This window comes from Papio anubis, chromosome 3, assembly GCF_008728515.1.
Source record: "Papio anubis isolate 15944 chromosome 3, Panubis1.0, whole genome shotgun sequence".
In the NCBI taxonomy this organism is placed as follows: domain Eukaryota; kingdom Metazoa; phylum Chordata; class Mammalia; order Primates; family Cercopithecidae; genus Papio; species Papio anubis.
The window spans coordinates 146,034,309-146,050,784 of record NC_044978.1 but is presented as its reverse complement, the minus strand read 5'-3'; the positions used below and the strand labels follow the sequence as shown (position 1 = coordinate 146,050,784).

Genomic DNA, 16,476 nt, shown 5'->3' with positions numbered 1-16,476 from the left:
CTTATATGACAGGTGAGGAAACAGAAACTTAGAGAAAGTATGAGGATTGATTAAAAAAACGCAAGATATTATCACACGAATCCTAGTCTAGTTTGTACCAAAGAACCCTTCCTCGTGTCACACAATCAAAATACAGTCTGACTGAAACATAGTTGACTGCTGGGTGCTGTGCCTCATGTCTGTAATCCCAGCAGTTTGGGAGGCTGAGGCAGGTGAATCTCTTGAGGCCAGCAGTTTGAGAACCAGCCTGGCCAACATGGTAAAACTCGGTCTCTAATAAAAATATAAAAATTAGCCAGGTGTGGTGGTACGCACCTGTAATCCCAGCTACTCAGGAGGCTAAGTCACGAGAATTGATTGAACCTAGGAGGTGGAGGCTGCAGTGAGCTGAGATCACGCCAATGCACTCCAGCCTGGGTAACAGAGTGAGACTGTCTCGAAAGAAAGAAAGAAAGAAAGAAAGAAAGAAAGTTGACCTCTTTTTTGGGAGGTTAAGAGGCAGATTTATAAGCAACACATAGTGATATCTTGTCTCTTAAGTCACAAAGATGTAAAGTGCACGAAGACATAAAGGTTTATATTGTGGGTTGCAGATGACTTATCATGTTCTATATTCCACTAACGTTGCCACATGAACACAAACAGTTACACATTGTCCAAGCAGCAGGTATCTTGGTTGATAGGAATGAAAACTTATGTTCTTGCTGAAGTGGAAAGGAAAAGGACCAGAGGAAGTACACTCACCAAAACCACGAATGTGATTTGTCTGGTCCTTTATAAGATGCAGAACGAGAGTATACAGGCAAATTCAGGCAGCTTCCTTGGGATTTCTCTGTTCAATTTTTGGCGTGTCCTTTAAGGCAAATCCTAAGGGTTAAAAAAGAAATGGTTAGAAATATTTTCTATTTCAATATAATTTTCATATGTGCATTAGAAATTGGGGGGACAGATCCTCTTGTAGTTCCAAAGCATAATGGTTAGAAATTGTGGGGCTATTTTCTTCAAAAAATGAAATACCATTACTCTAATTATCATGTTCTCTACAAACCAAGAAGTGCAACTGCTTATCTGATTCTTAAAGAAACAAGGAACAGTAATAATAAGAAAATGACCAATTTCCTCCATTTGTGTTTTTCTCTCTGCCTTCTTCAGAGTGTGCATGACTTCAAGAGGCACATAATGTTTAAGAAGGAATACAGATGTAGCCTATACTTTACGCTTATAGACTCACAAAAAGAAGAGGTAGTATCCTTTAGAGAAATGATCATATCTAGCTCATGGACCTCCCAGCCAATTTGGGGGCTTATGCTTCACATCACTAATAGATCTTCAAACTATTCCTGCAGGGTCCAGAGAGGGTTCCCAAAACCACTGAAGCAAGTACTCCACTTACCCACTACCAATCAGAGTTGGTATGAAAGAGACTTACTATTCTGCCCTAAAATGTAGACTTCAGACTCTTTTTTTTTTTTTTTTTTTTTTTTTTGAGATGGAGTTTTGCTCTGTCGCCCAGGCTGGTGTGCAGTCACATAGTCTCGGCTCATTGCAAACTCCACCTCCTGAGTTCAAGTGATTCTCCTGCCTCAGCTGCCTGAGTAGCTGAGATTACAGGTGCCCACCACCACGCCTGGCTAATTTTTGTATTTTTTAGTAGAGCTGGGGTTTCATCATGTTGGCAAGGCTGGTCTCAAACTCCTGACCTCAAGTGATCCATCCGCCTCAGTCTCCCAAAGTGCTGGGATTACAGGCGTGAGTCACTGTGCCCAGCAGAGTCAAGATTCTTTTGAGGATGTTCTTTGCATGGAGAGGCCCATGAAAAATATGATTTGGTGTTTTGGGATAATCTTTAATAAGTAATGATGCAGGAACTATTCAAATGAAAAGAATTTAAAGTTCAAGATAAAGATATTTCAGTTGAGGAATTAAAATATATCTTAAGCATAAAACTTTTATTTTTATTTCAATGTGTGGAAATATAATCTACCTGATTTTCCAAACTACAGAGAGCTCCCATCAAGCCACCTGAAGCTCCGAATAACTTATACAAGATTCAATATGGCACAGTGGTTTCAACACCAGACTGGGAACCAGAAGGCTAGTTTTAACGCTACCTCTGTCATGCCCGGTTCATTTCACCTGTCTAAGCCAAAGTTTACTCTCGTGGAAAAAAAAATCATAAAGGAGGCCAGGCATGGTGGCTCACGCCTGTAATCCCAGCACTTTGGGATGTCAAGGTGGGTGGATCACTTGAGGTCAAGAGTTCAAGACCAGCCTGGCCAACATGGTGAAATCCTGTCACTACTAAAAATTCAAAAAATTAGCTGGGCACAATGGTGTGTGCCTGTAAACCCAGCTACTCAAGAGGCTGAGACAGGAGAATCACTGGAACCCAGGATGCAGAGGCTGCAGTGAGCTGAGATTGTGCCACCGCACTCCAGCCTGGGCGATAGAGCAAGACTCTGTCTCAAAAAAGTTAAATAACTAAAAATAAAAATAAAAAAATAATAAAGGAGTTGGATTATCAATAGTTCTCAACATTAAAAAAAAACATTGTGTTTGTTTTTTCTTTGTGTTTTAGTTGTAGCACACTTTTTTCCACCAAAAATCTAACCAGTTGCAGAAACAACACCAATAAAACAGAAGCTGGTTGAAGTATGGGTAGAGGATGTTGTCAGGAGATGCCCCCAGTTCCATCATTCATTGTGTCCCTGTGGGGATACCGTAAGACCTTTAGGACTCCATAGAGCACAGTTGGAAACCTTCTGGATTAAATGGCCTTTAATATCACTTATAGCTCAAAATTATTCTGCCATAACTATCTTTATATTGGAATGACTGGGTGCTCAGTGAGATCCATAACCTTATGGGAACACAGCAATAATACTTCATCATGATCTAGTTTTAATCTTGTTAACAATGACCTCCTGAAAGAAAAAAGCCACACCCTCAAATAAATTATAGAGCAATAGCTGTTAAACGATTTATGTTTCAATACACATAATCTTTACCCAACTGTGTGGAAAGATAATTCCTGAAATGCTGCATCCTGGATAATACCTAGTAATCAAGATCATAGCGGTTGATAAAAACTATGAAAACGAATGTACAAAGTACGAGAAAGTGTGTCTTGAAATTAACTGTACACCATCTGGACAATAAAATAAAATTTAGACTCCTCCATCTCTCATCTACTAGCTAAGTAAATCCAGACAAGTATATTCAACTTTCCTGAGCCTCAGTTTCCACATCTATAAAGCAGAAATCATTCCTGGCAGGACCGTTGTGGAGAACAGAGAAAATATTTATGAAGCACCATTCTTGGCATATATTATTTGTGCAGAATTTTGAGTTTTCACTCTTTCTATAATGGTAAAATGTCTCCTTTAAAATGTAATATCAAGGTAATGAACATGTAAACTCTATGAATTGAAAGCAGATTATTAATATATAAGTGAAACACAGGATTCACGTAGTTTTGTGCTATATCATAAAAAGGGAAAGGAGGATCACAGATGTGCCTTTCATGGCTATTCAAGTAACACAGGACATTTCCCCAAAATAAAACACTTAGGGTCAATGTTTGTTTCCAGCAAAATCTGACTTTCCAGAATAACCCCAAACACAATCCATTTCATTATTTTTTTTTTTTTTTTTTTTGAGATGGCGTCTCACTCCGTCACCCAGGCTGGAGCGCAGTAGCGTGATCTAAGCTCACTGCAACCTCTGCCTCCTGGGTTTAAGCGATTCTCTTGCCTCAGCCTCCCGAGTAGCTGGGACTACAGGTGTACGTCACCATGCCTGGCTAATTTTGGGAGGCCAAGGCCAGCAGATCGAATGAAATGGATTGTGTTTGTAGTTATTCTGGAAAGTCAGACTTTTCTGAAAACAAACATTGATCCTCAGTGTTTTATTTTGGGGAAATGTCCTGTGTTACTTGAACAGCCACAAAAGGCACATCTGTGATCCTTCTTTCCCTTTTTATGATGTAGCACAAAACTACATGAGACATTTTGTATTTTTAGTAGAGATGGGGTTTTGCCATGTTGGCCAGGTTGGTCTTGAACTCTTAACCTCAAGTGATCTGCTGGCCTCTGCCTCCCAAAGTGCTGGGGTTACAGGTATGAACCACCGTGCGTGGCCAGAATGTTTGTCATAAAAATCTTCAAGCAAAACCTATAAGTTATGTTTCTCCTGTGGCTTCACATTCCTCCTGACACAATATTGGATACTCCAGAGAAACCAGTTTGAGAAGGTTAGTTCTAGTCCAAACCTTTGATTTTACTATGAAGGAAACTGTCTTACCAAAGGTCACACAGTAGGTAGGAAACACAGTAATAAGATTTGCGGGGCAGTTCCTGGAGAAATGAGCTGGTCTCCAGACATTAACGGTGTTAATTCATTTTAGCTTCCCCCGCCCCCGAGCCTGGTACTATGAAATTGCACAGACATCGCTTACCCCATCATGGAGTCTTTATAAAAACCAAATGAGGAAGTTTGTAGATTCCAGTAGGAGGAAGAGGAAGAGCTGTACTGACGGAACAACTGGTTTGTTTTAATGTTTCTGGGCATGTGAATCTTATAGCTGCTCATGACTCGTCTTCAACACAGGGGAGGACTTGAGGGCAAATATTTATTGGATGCTCCTGGCATCATCTTAGTTTGCCTACCTTGATGTTTTTGCCCTCTCTTCTTTTTGTGTCTTGACGTGTCATATGTAGTTTTGAAAGCTGTTTCAAGTCCATTTTTGGAATGACACATAGCATACATAAAACACTTGAAATTAATACATTTATTTTTTCGAAAAAGATGCTCCCGTCTAATATCAAGTCATGTCCTGTTCTACTTCTCTGAGTCATAAAGCTAGGCTAAAAATAACTTTCTTACTACAACCCTCCACCAAGGAATGAGAATTCCATTTCTTAAAAACAGATCCTTTATTTTTTTAAGAGGCGGAGTCTCGCTCTGTTGCCTAGGCTAGAGTGCAGTGGTGTGATCTCAGTTCACTGCAACCTCTGCCTCCTGGGTTCAAGTGATTCTCCTGCCTCAGCCTCCCAAGTAGCTGGGATTACAGGTGCGCATCACACCACATCCAGCTAATTTTTGTATTTTTAGTAGAGGCGGGGTTTCAGCATGTTGGCCAGGCCGGTTCTGAACTCCTGACTTCAAGTGATCCGCCTGCCTTGGCCTCCCAAAGTGCTGGGATTATAGGCATGAGCCACCACACCCGGCCAGACCTTTCTTAAGATAAACCAATTGCCCTCACCCAAGGATGCTAGTACATAGGGTCCTAATGCTGCCAGGAGACCACCAGGTTGAGGGTCAAATAACAGTTCTAGTTGTCGCTTTGCCACCTGCACAGTTTGACCATGGCATACTACATAACTTTCTGAGCCTCAGGTTGTCACCTGTATATTGAAAGATCACCATTATAAGGATTACACAAGGCACGACATTTGAAAGCATCTCATAAACTAACCATTAGCTCCTGCCTGGACTTCTACAGTAGACTCCCAGCTGCTTCTCCCTGTCCACTCAGGCCTGCTACAATCAATCTAGGTCTCCTTGCAGGTAAAGGGACCATTTAAAAAATATACAATTTGGCCAGGCATGGTGGCTCATGCCTGTAATCCCAGCACTTTGGGAGGCCGAGGTGGGCAGATCACCTGAAGAGTTCGAGAACAGTCTGGTCAACATGGCAAAACCCTCTCTCTATTGAAAATACAAAATTAGCCGGGTGTGGCGGCACACGCCTGTAATCCTAGCTACTCAGGAGGCTGAGACAGAATTGCTTGAATCCGGGAGGCGGAGGCTGCAGTAAGCCAAGATCATGCCAGGCACTCTAGCCTGGGTGACAAAAGGAAGACTCCGTCTCAAAAAAAAAAAAAAAAAAGAAAAAAACCAGAAGGGTTTTATCACCCTTCTGCTTAAATCCCTATACTCTCCTCCCATTGCCCTTAGACTAAGTTTGTATCCTTTGTAAGGTCTGTAAGGCCTATAAAGAGACTCCAGGTCCTCCTCCAGCCTCATCTTGTGTTACTTTCCCCCTTACATATGCTGTTCCAATATTTCAGCCCTCACCAATTCCCCTGTCTAGCCAGCTTGCACTCATCCCAAACTTCATTCCTTCTAGAAAGCTATTCCTGCAGCCCCCCATGATATGCTCCCCCAACATCATATAATCCTTCATATAGCACTAGGTTGAACTGTATAAAATTGCTATTTTGTAGGACAAAAATGGTAGACTGTTGGCAATTTTCTTTGATTTAGCATTATAGTAATTGCTGTAATGCTAGTCATCTTGAGTCAGTTTTAAACTGTACCAGGGAAGAATCTAGATCTGACTCATAACTAGAATCCTAGAGTTCCACACCCAATCCAAGGCAATAGTAGGCACTTAATTGTTTAATTAGTCTGATATATTGTTACTACCTTTTTAATGCCAAGCATATAATTTTTATATTGTCATTAGCAGTTAAAAATCACGTTTTTTGCCAGGTGTTGTCGCTCACGCCTGTAATTTCAGCACTTTGGGAGGCGAAGGTGAGTGGATCACCTGAGGTCAAGAGTTTGAGACCAGCCTGACGAACATGGTGAAACCCTGTCTCTACTAAATACAAAAAATTACCCAGGCATGATGGCGCATGCCTGTAATCCCAGCTAAGGCAGGAGAATTGCTTAAACCTGGGAGGCATAGGTTGCAGTAAGATGAGATCACGCCATTGCACTCTAGCCTGGGCAACAAGAGTGATGCTCCATCTCAAAAAAAAAAAAAAAAAAAAAAATCATGCTTTTCTTCAAATGCTATTGCTACATTCCATAGGACTAAAATGAAAACAGTGGAATGAAAAAAGAATCACTTTAATATTTTCATTTCTGGCATTTCTGGAAAGCACGAATTCTAGTAAGTGTAATATATATATATATATATAAACAAGGATAGAATTTAGCCCACTGGTAAGGTATCATTTATGGATTTTTTTTTTTTTAAACTCAGATGTTTTTCACTGCTTGGCACAATAAAGGAGCTCTCAAAGGAAACCAGATAATTTGGATTTACCTCCTTGTACAGCTTTTGCCATGTGACAGCAAATCAGCTAAAGAAAAAAGATAGCATCTAAAAGAGTGCTAGACTTGAAATGGAGGAATTTTATAAGCTTCCCCATGACATTCAAAAGAAATGCATCCTGAAACATTCCCAAATCACCTTATCCTATGCCACATCCAACTATGTCTCTCATGAAATGAACAGAGCCAATACCCAGTCTAAACCAAATTGAGATGGTATATGTGGTAGGCTAGGTGAACTCACAACCTAAGTAACATAATAATATTAATGATAGTAATTACCATCAACATTCATTGAATGTTTATCATGCACTAGGTACAGCACTAAGCATTCCACATACATCATGCTATTTAATCATTGCTACAACCTCCTGAAGCAAGATCTATGATTCTACTCATTCTGGAGATGCCAGAACTGAGGTACAATGAGGCTGCCCATTTGTTAAGGTCCCTTAGCTGGAAGTGAAGAAGCTGGAGTTCAAACCCCAGGCCTTGTATGGAAGAATCCAATTGCTGCTGCACTCCAGTTTGGAAGAGTAGAAAGTTGAAATTTGTGTTATAACAAAAATGACATATGATTCTATATGCATTCTATTATAGCTTCAGTGTCAACATGAGGAGTTAAAACTGAATGGCAAATTCATGAATTGTTAAGGCCCACCAGATAGGAATTTTTTCAAGAACCCCAATATTCAGCTTTAAACAGTAAATTATATTCTCAGCCTAGGTTAGAAATATAGATAGGAGTTCAACTTTTTGGGTGACGAATAGAGAATATCAGATAGGCATAAATATCATGGGCTCAGAAATACCTGGTATTCTGACTTGTTTCCTAGCTTCTTAAAAAACTATCACATTTGAGAGTTTTTGAGAACTCAGAAACCCCGTGAAATGAGTAAACAAAACTGCAATTTCACTTTTTACTGCTTAGTTAGTAATCTCTAATCAGACAGTTCTTTCTTGCTAACATCTAACAAAATTATCTACCTCTTTCAAATAGCAAAGAAAATGAACATACTACCATTCTCACAGTGGAAATATAATTTTACAAACAAACACAAATTACTGAATCTTTACATACGATTCATAGATGGTGGTGATGAGATTATCACGCCCCTCCCCACTCCGTCTTTGTGCACTGACATTTGACCCTTTTTATAATATGCACCTTGTACCAGTGAAACCTAAGGCACCAGCTAGTTACTCATTAAACTCGGGTGCCGAGGGCTGACTTGTGCAAATTAGGCTGTTAACTGCCCAGGCTGGCCTCTGTGCAGAAGTGGAAAAAAGCAATCATCATAGCTGTGAAATTCTGTCATATCGGCAGAATTGAACTACAAATTGCAGCAATTCGTACCTGACCTCTGATCTGTGAAGTTGGTCTAAACCTTTGAACCTTAGCTTGGAACTGAGAAGCAGCATTGACTTATACAGGGGAAGGTGGCTCGCAAGTGTTCTCCACTGTGAATAGTTAACACTGTGACTGTCAGTCGCCCCCTACACCCACCTCGCCTAGGGAGTCAACCAGAGTAAAAGACATAAATAATGAGGATCTTGAGAGTGGCAGGCGTCTTACAAAAAGGCATTTGGAACAAATCTAATACAAGTATACAGTTTCAGGATGCAAGTCTTTTTAAATGAGTATGTCAAAGTAAGAAAACGGAATCTGCAATAACTGAAATTCTTGGACATTTAATACTTTGTGATATGTACATTAAAAAATTCTCTTTACAAATTAGACCAAAGTAGAGTTTAAAACAAAACACTTAAATACATTTTTAATCAAATGGTGCCATCTCTCATTTGTCACATTTTAAAATAAACGTATTACCTAATCTCTGTTATAAAATACAGACCCGTATTAAGCCATCTTTGGAAAAAAGCAATCAGGAAAAACCAGTTACACTTTTCTTTGAACCCAAACTTATCTTTTGACACTAAATATCAGATGTAGGCTAATAAATAAGTATAAGAATATGCATTTCTCACATATACATTTTGTTGCAACATTGATTCATCATAATGAGGAGGGAGAAGGGTTCATTAAGAGAGAGGAGCATTTTTCTTTAAAAGATTAGCTTCTACTTCAAATGCTATTCAAATTGCTCCATTGACAGACAGAGAGAAGTGATTAAAGATTCTACTTCTCTGGTCATTTGAGATATTAACAAATTTTGAATAGCATATAAAATATAACTAAACTATTACTTATAATGAAAGTGAAACTAATGTTACTGCTTAAAGCATATAACCTACACCTAAATAATTCCATTTCATAAATTTAACTATTGGTTTGAAAACAATGATAAGAGTCTTCTTATACAAGAACTTTTCTCTGAGAGGAAATTTCCTCATTGTCAACCTTTATATGCTAATTATCATAAAGTTAATTCCATTAACTTTTCCTTATTTTAATTTTCACATCTTAAAATTACAATTTCCTTCTCTAAACACTGACTCTGAAATGGCTTTAAAAAACAAATATGGGCGACATTGCTGATAAATTCCTGCTTCTTACCCCATGGTTTAAATAACAGGAAACTATAAAACAACAACAATACTGTGAAGATCTAGATTTTTCAAGCATATAAAGTGAAAAGCTGTTAGATGAACTGATTTTTAAAAAAATGTTTTTAACTTAAGAATTTGGTCTTCAATTAAAAAATGAACAATATGGATCATTTGTTTATCTGGCCTGATCTAAATTGCTTTAACCAAACACAATTATTTCTTCTTCTCTTCAGTTAAAACAAATAAGGTTTCCCCTACCTTTCCAATCTTGATCTGGCTGCGACAGGCTAACTGTAACGAAAGCTTTGCTCAAGCAACCTTCGCTCCCAATACCAGGAGCTGTGTAACTCTGTTATACATGGCACAGGGCTCCTCATTGGTCAACGAAATGAGCTTTGACCACTTAATGCCTTGGGAGTCACGTGCTAAGGGCACCTGGAATGAGCTTGAGTGGGTGGTACAGAAAGAAGGGAGGTGTTAAAACTGCCACATACAAAATGCTCAACAGCAACCTGAAACGGAATGGAAACCCCACTGTAACTGATGGATTTAGGGAAGGCTCAAGAAGACAAAAACTTTGCCAGTTCATAGAGGAGGGACGTTTAACAGAAATATTTTATTCAAACCCAAATAATGACCATAAGGAAACAAATGATTTTTCAAAATCCACCATCCTAGAACCAGATAGATGCCCATTACGTTTGTACAGCTACATGCAGAGATAAAAAACAATAATGCCTACCTCATCTAGGCTGTTGGGATTAAATAAATAAATATATGTGAAGTGCTTAGAAAAGCTCCTGGCATATAGAAAATACTCAAAATGTGTTACTAGGATTTCTTAGAAATGTTATATTTTTAGCAAGTGTTGCTTTTTCCCCTTCTCATTATCTCTGGGGTAGGTAACTTGGGTTAAGTACCCTGTGTCTAAAAGACTATTAACAATCATGTTTATGATGATCAGTCTGGGAGAAAAAAAAATAGGAAAAAATTACACATGAACCAAACCCTCACCTTATTTTAGTTTATCAGTCTGGAGCTAGAAATTGATTTACTCCTAAGAAGTGGAGACAAGTAGAAGAGGCACAGAATGAAAGAGAAGCAGGCAGTACAGCAGGATTTATGATAATAAAACCATCTGTACATAACAACGGATCAGGAGGACCTGAAGCACTTAAGCTGAGTAAATACACTCCTTTTCAAGCAGTTATGGGGTGGAACCTCATTGAAAGTCTCTCTGGAGGCTGAGTTTGTCGGTTCAGGCAATTGGAAAGTTAGAGGAAAAGGGAGCTGAAGCTGCCCTAGAGGAGGTCCTGAAAGCAATGTGACTTCTATGTCCTCTGCATCGGGATTAAAGTGAGCTCGGCGGCACATTAAGAGAGGAAGGAGAAACTAACTGCTCCTAAAACAAAAATTTCAAAAAAAATATGGTCCCCAGTTTTCCCTGAGTCATCACTGTATCATTGTTAACTTTATTCAATTAAACCTTAGTAATTTGAAGGAGCCAGAGTTGGAAGTAAAAAGGCCAGAATGGGCCAGGTGTGGTAGCTCGTGCCTGTCATCCCAGCACTTTGGGAGGCAGAGGCGGGTGGATCACTTGAGGTTAGGAGTTCGAGACCAGCCTGACCAACATGGTGAAACCCTCTCTCCACGAAACACACAAAAATTACGCGGGTGTGGTGGCGGGCTCCTGTAATCCCAGCTACTCGGAAGGCTGAGGCACGAGAATCGCATGAACCCAGGAGGCAGAGGTTGCAGTGAGCCAAGCTGGCGCCACTGCACTCCAGCCTGGGCGATACAGTGAGACTCCATCTCAAAAAACAAACAAACAAAACAAACAAAAAACGGCCAGAATGACAAGAACATTTTCAATCTATTCATCTACCCATATTTTTTTTAAAAAGACAGTTTTATTACTCCTATATAAAATAATAGCTATTGACAGTGATTATAAATTATCAACAAGTTAACATAGGGTCAAAATCCAAAACAAGTCTAAGATTATAACTATGTTAAATATTATATAAAACTAGATCGCTATGATCTGGCTGAAGGAACCCTGAAGCAATCCTTAGTTACTAAGGCAGTGTTTTCAAAAACTGATTTTAGACAAATTTAAATTCATCTTGACTACAAATGGGACACAGAAAATCGGTTTTTCTATAACAGTAATTGAGTATATTATATAAGAAAACGTTCTGGCATGTTTTAAGCATTAGAAAGAGAGTATTTTGAAATTTAGGTTTGGTGTGAGTGTGTGCACGTGTTTCTATACTAAATGTTACCAAAAAATAACTTAGGCAAAAACATAGGAAATAAACCATCTCAGGATGATGAATTTTAAGACTAAGGGAGTAAGGAGAAGGCAATTTTTCACTGAATACCTGAAAACAACAATTACAATTATAGGCTGCCCTAAACAAAAAATGAGCAAATTTTTCCTGCCTCGGCTTTGAACAAAGTTAATTTAAAAAATACGCGCACATATACACACTATTTTTAACAAGTGCAAAAAATATAGAAAAGTACACAGAAAAAGCAAGTCACCCCTTCTACTGATAGTAGAAGTGGCTCCTAGTACACAGGCCTCTGTATAGGCTAATGCGCATCACAGTAGAAAAGTCATGCTACATGAGCCATGTTAACTTCTTGTTTTTCCTTTTAAGATGGAGTTTTACTCTTATTTCCCAGGTTGGAGGGCAATGGCGCTATCTTGGCTCACTGCAACCTCCGCCTCCTGGGTTAAAGTGATTCTCCCGCCTCGGCCTCCTGAGTAGCTGGGATTACAGGCATGCACCACCATGCCTGGATAATTTTGTATTTTTAGTAGAGATGGGGTTTCATCATGTTGGTCAGGCTGGTCTTGAACTCCCAACCTCAGGTGATCCGCCTGCCTCAGCCTCCCAAAGTGCTGGGATTACAGACATGAGCCACCGTTCTCGGCCACATTAACTTCTGTATAGTTCTGGCTTGCAACAAGCTTAAATCATCCCTGGAGGAGTGATCCTCTGTCTTTCACAAAGCATCTTTGAGTTAGAGTAGAATGAGAGCAGTTCTGATGTCTGAGGCTGTGGAGAAAAGAAAAATAAAAAAGTATAGATGCAAAATAGAAGCCTGGGACGAGATAAGCTCTGAGGTAGATTTGGAAAAACGAGTAAGAAACAGGACTCAGGTCCAGGAGAGGAGGAAATGGAGCACAGTAAGACATGATTATGTGGCCTATTTTAGACAGGATCTATTAAGGCCATTGTGGCATCCTGGTAAGAGAGTTATTATTATTTTTATTACTTTATTATTATTAGAGACAGGTCTTGCTGTGTTACCCAGGCTGGTCTCGAACTGCTAGGCTCAAGTTATCTAGCCACCATGCCCAGCCTACTTTTTAGTTTAATTTATCTAAAAGCTAAACTATAGCCAATGCAAAGATTATGTGAGTGTGTATTTGCTTTTGTATATAATAGTAGCATATCATTTTCCACAAGTATATTTGACACTATTTAGAATTTCAAGCCTTTGCTGAAATTGTTTATTGTTTTAACACATGACTAAAGCATAAAAGAAATTGCACATATGTGTGTACATAGACATTCAGATAGTAGCTTTCACCTGAAAAGGTGTCAAACACTGATAATGAAATCACATAACTGTATTAGTGGTATCAGCAATAATAGTTCGCTAAGAAGCTAATTAACTGGTATTGAAAAACAGATGAAGTATAAAGCAGTATCCACAAGCCTATATGATTAAAGCACCATAGTATTTTCTTTCTGTTGTCTATTATCCTATTACAGCATCAACAGTCACAGAGAAGGAAGAATTAAACTATGGACATTGTCATATCTGATATTGTCCTTATCTGGACATTAGGAAAGATCTGTGGGTTGTCCTTTTAAAATTTTAAATGGTAGGCTGGATACAGTGGCTCATGCCTATAATCCCAGCACTTTTGGAGGCCAAGATAGGAGGATTGCTTGAGCCCAGGAGTTCAGGGCCAGCCTGGACAACATAGTGAGACCCCATCTATACAAATAATTAAAAAATTAGCAGGACATGGTGACATATGCCTGTGGTCCCAGCTACTCGGGAAAATTGTTTGTTTGAGCCTGGGAGATTGAGGCTGCAGTGAGCCATGACTGCCTTACTGCATTCCAGCCTGGATGACAGAGTGAGATCCTGTCTCAAAAATAAATAAATAAATAAAAATAAAATGGTACCTTTTCAATCAGTGTCCTTGGTTTATTTACTTATTTTTGTTTCTAGCTATGAAAATAAGTTTATTTACTTATTTTTGTTTCTAACCATGTTGCTCAGGCTGGTCTAGAACTCCTGGGCTCAAGTGATCCTCCTTCCTCAGCCTCCCAAGTAGCTGGGACTACAGTATGCACCATTGTGCCCAGAGGTACAACTGTTTTAAAGATTAAAATTATAAAGGTAACTAACATTTGTATATTTCATCCCTTCAAAGTGCCTGACATGGGTCTAGGTACTGGGGCTATAGGAGTGAGCAAAACAGACAAAATCTCTGCCCTCACGAACGCCATAGTCTCACAGGGGAGTCAGGCATTAAATGAATGCATCAGTAAAATATATAGTATGCTAGATTGTGAAAGAACTAAGGAGGAAAAAACAGCAGGGTAGGAGAATAGAAATGTGTGTGTTGGGTGGCGGGTGGGGGAGGTTATGTCTGCATAATCTCTGAATTATAAGGGAAACTGTATTTACCATTTATTAGCTATAAAAATTAAGCATGCTAATCCATTCGATTTTTCATGGGATATGCTATTAATATAAACTCATTTAAATCACATGTCTTAGCCAGGTGTGGTGGTGCACACCTGTGGTCCCAGCTACTCAGGAGGCTGAGGTAGGGGAATCGCTTGAGCTCAGGAGGTCAAGGTTGCAGTAAGCGGTGATTGCACCACTGCACTCCAGCCTCGGCAACAGAGTGAGAACTGCCATCTAAAAAAAAAAAAAAAAAAAAAAAATTATATATCAAGTACTTCTTGCTTACATGCTAGTGGCTATTCTATGTGAAAACAGGCAAGGCAGGCTGGGTGCGGTGGCTTACACCAGTAATCCCAGCACTTTGGGAGGCCAAGGCGGGCAGATCACCTGAGGTCATGAGTTCGAGACCAGCCTGGCCAACATGGTAAAACCCTGTCTCTACTAAAAATTTAAAAATTAGCTGGGCATGATGGCAGGCATCTGTAATCCCAGCTACTCAGGAGGCTGAGGCAAGAGAATCACTTGAACCCGGGAGGCAGAGGTTGTAGTAAGCCAAGATCGTGCCATTGCACTCCAGCCTTGGCAACAAGAGTGAAACTCCGTCTCAAAAAAAAAAAAAAAAAGAAAAGAAAAGAAAGAAAGAAAGAAAGAAAGAAAGAAAGAAAGAAAGAAAGAAAGAAAGAAAGAAAGAAAATAGGCAAGGCAGCTGCCATCTCAAATAAAGTGGTAGGATCCTGGTACAGGAACTACAGAAAAAAATCCAAGAGAAAACATAATGCTTTTGGATAATGATTTTGAAGCAAACCTGATTTCCCATGTCTTTCTCGAGTTTGCAGGAACTTCAGACAGTTTAAAATGGCTAGGCTGTGTGCTGCTCTGGGATCTCCATTCACCCTCACTCCGTCTTATTCCCATTCCCTCTACCCGCTTTAAATCACAGTCTTTGGGCCCACCCTGAGTGCTCACCTACTGGACCAAATCCCTATCCCTTAGAAAGGTTCGCTGATGGGGCGAGACTGACTCAAAGAGGAAGAAGGAAGGGATGAGAGTGGGTGGGGATCAACCTTTTTCAGGATAATATAAATTTAAATTTATCACCAAAGCACAATCAGTCTGTGTTCCCTACTTTCTTGTGTAATGGGCAGTCATGAAGCCCACAGACCTCAAGCACCCATGTCTGCTACATCCAACACTGACAAGAGTACATGTGGGAGGCAGCCACTTCAATTCATCACCTCCATCTGTAATAAAATAACTGTAGCTAACTCCTATACACAGCCCCTTTCCTTCACCAGGTACTCTTTTAAGCATTTCACATATATTAACACATGCAATCCCCATACATGGTTGAGGCAGGTACTAGTATCATCTCCTTTTTTTTTTTTTTTTTTTTTTTTTTTTTTGAGACGGAGTCTCACTCTTACTGCCCAGGCTGGAGTGCAGTTTCATAATCTCGGCTCACTGCTACCTCCACCTCCCGGGTTCAAGTGATTCTCCTGCCTCAGCCTCCTGAGTAGCTGGGATTACAGGTGTCCACCACCATGCCTGGCTAATTTTTGTATTTTCAGTAGACACAGGGTTTCATCACATTGGTTAGGCTGGTCTCGAACTCCCGACCTCAGGTGATCCACCCGCCTTGGCCTCCCAAAGTGTTAGGATTACAGCCATGAGCCACGGCACCCAGTCTCATCTCCATTTTATAGATGAGAAAACAAGAAATAAAGTAATTGCTCCAAGACCAACAGCCAGCAAATAGTGAAGTGAAGATGGGATGCTAAACCTAGGCATTCTGGCTCTTAGACATCATACATTACCGCCGTGAGCTAAGTAGATAATCTTCTTTCTTTCCTCCTAATTAGCTACCTCTCTATCTACCTACCATGTTTCACCTTGCTGCTCTGTCAGCCTGCCAGGGACAGGAATTTCTGTACTAAACCAGAGAAACTTTGGAACTTTGAGATGACATCTTTGGAGCTAAGTAGGAAACCCTTTAATGTTCGATGAATGAAAGCATAACTTAAGAAAGCCACAAAATTTAATTTGAATCTAAAGAGAATTCTCTTCACATTTTCTCTCTAAGCCCTTCCTCTATCTGAGGCAGCACTCTCCATTAATTCTTTGAAACCTGCTAGATTTCATGGCCATCCCTTTCTGTCTGTCCCTCTAACATAGCAA

General features: G+C 39.7%; 1 protein-coding gene across 10 annotated transcripts in view; it reads right to left on the bottom strand.

The window, feature by feature from the left end:
- The window catches only part of RBM47 (RNA binding motif protein 47), a 205,635-nt gene that overhangs the window by 42,090 nt on the left and 147,069 nt on the right, over window positions 1-16,476 (bottom strand). For 9 of the 10 annotated variants that reach the window (XM_031664641.1, XM_031664640.1, XM_009206698.4 and 6 more), the window contains one exon: window positions 745-867. The gene's annotated coding sequence lies outside the window, so the exon portion shown is untranslated. Of the gene's footprint in view, window positions 1-744; window positions 868-9,834; window positions 11,191-16,476 lie in introns of those variants that run through there. The other variant, XM_009206704.4, reaches the window with a different exon arrangement.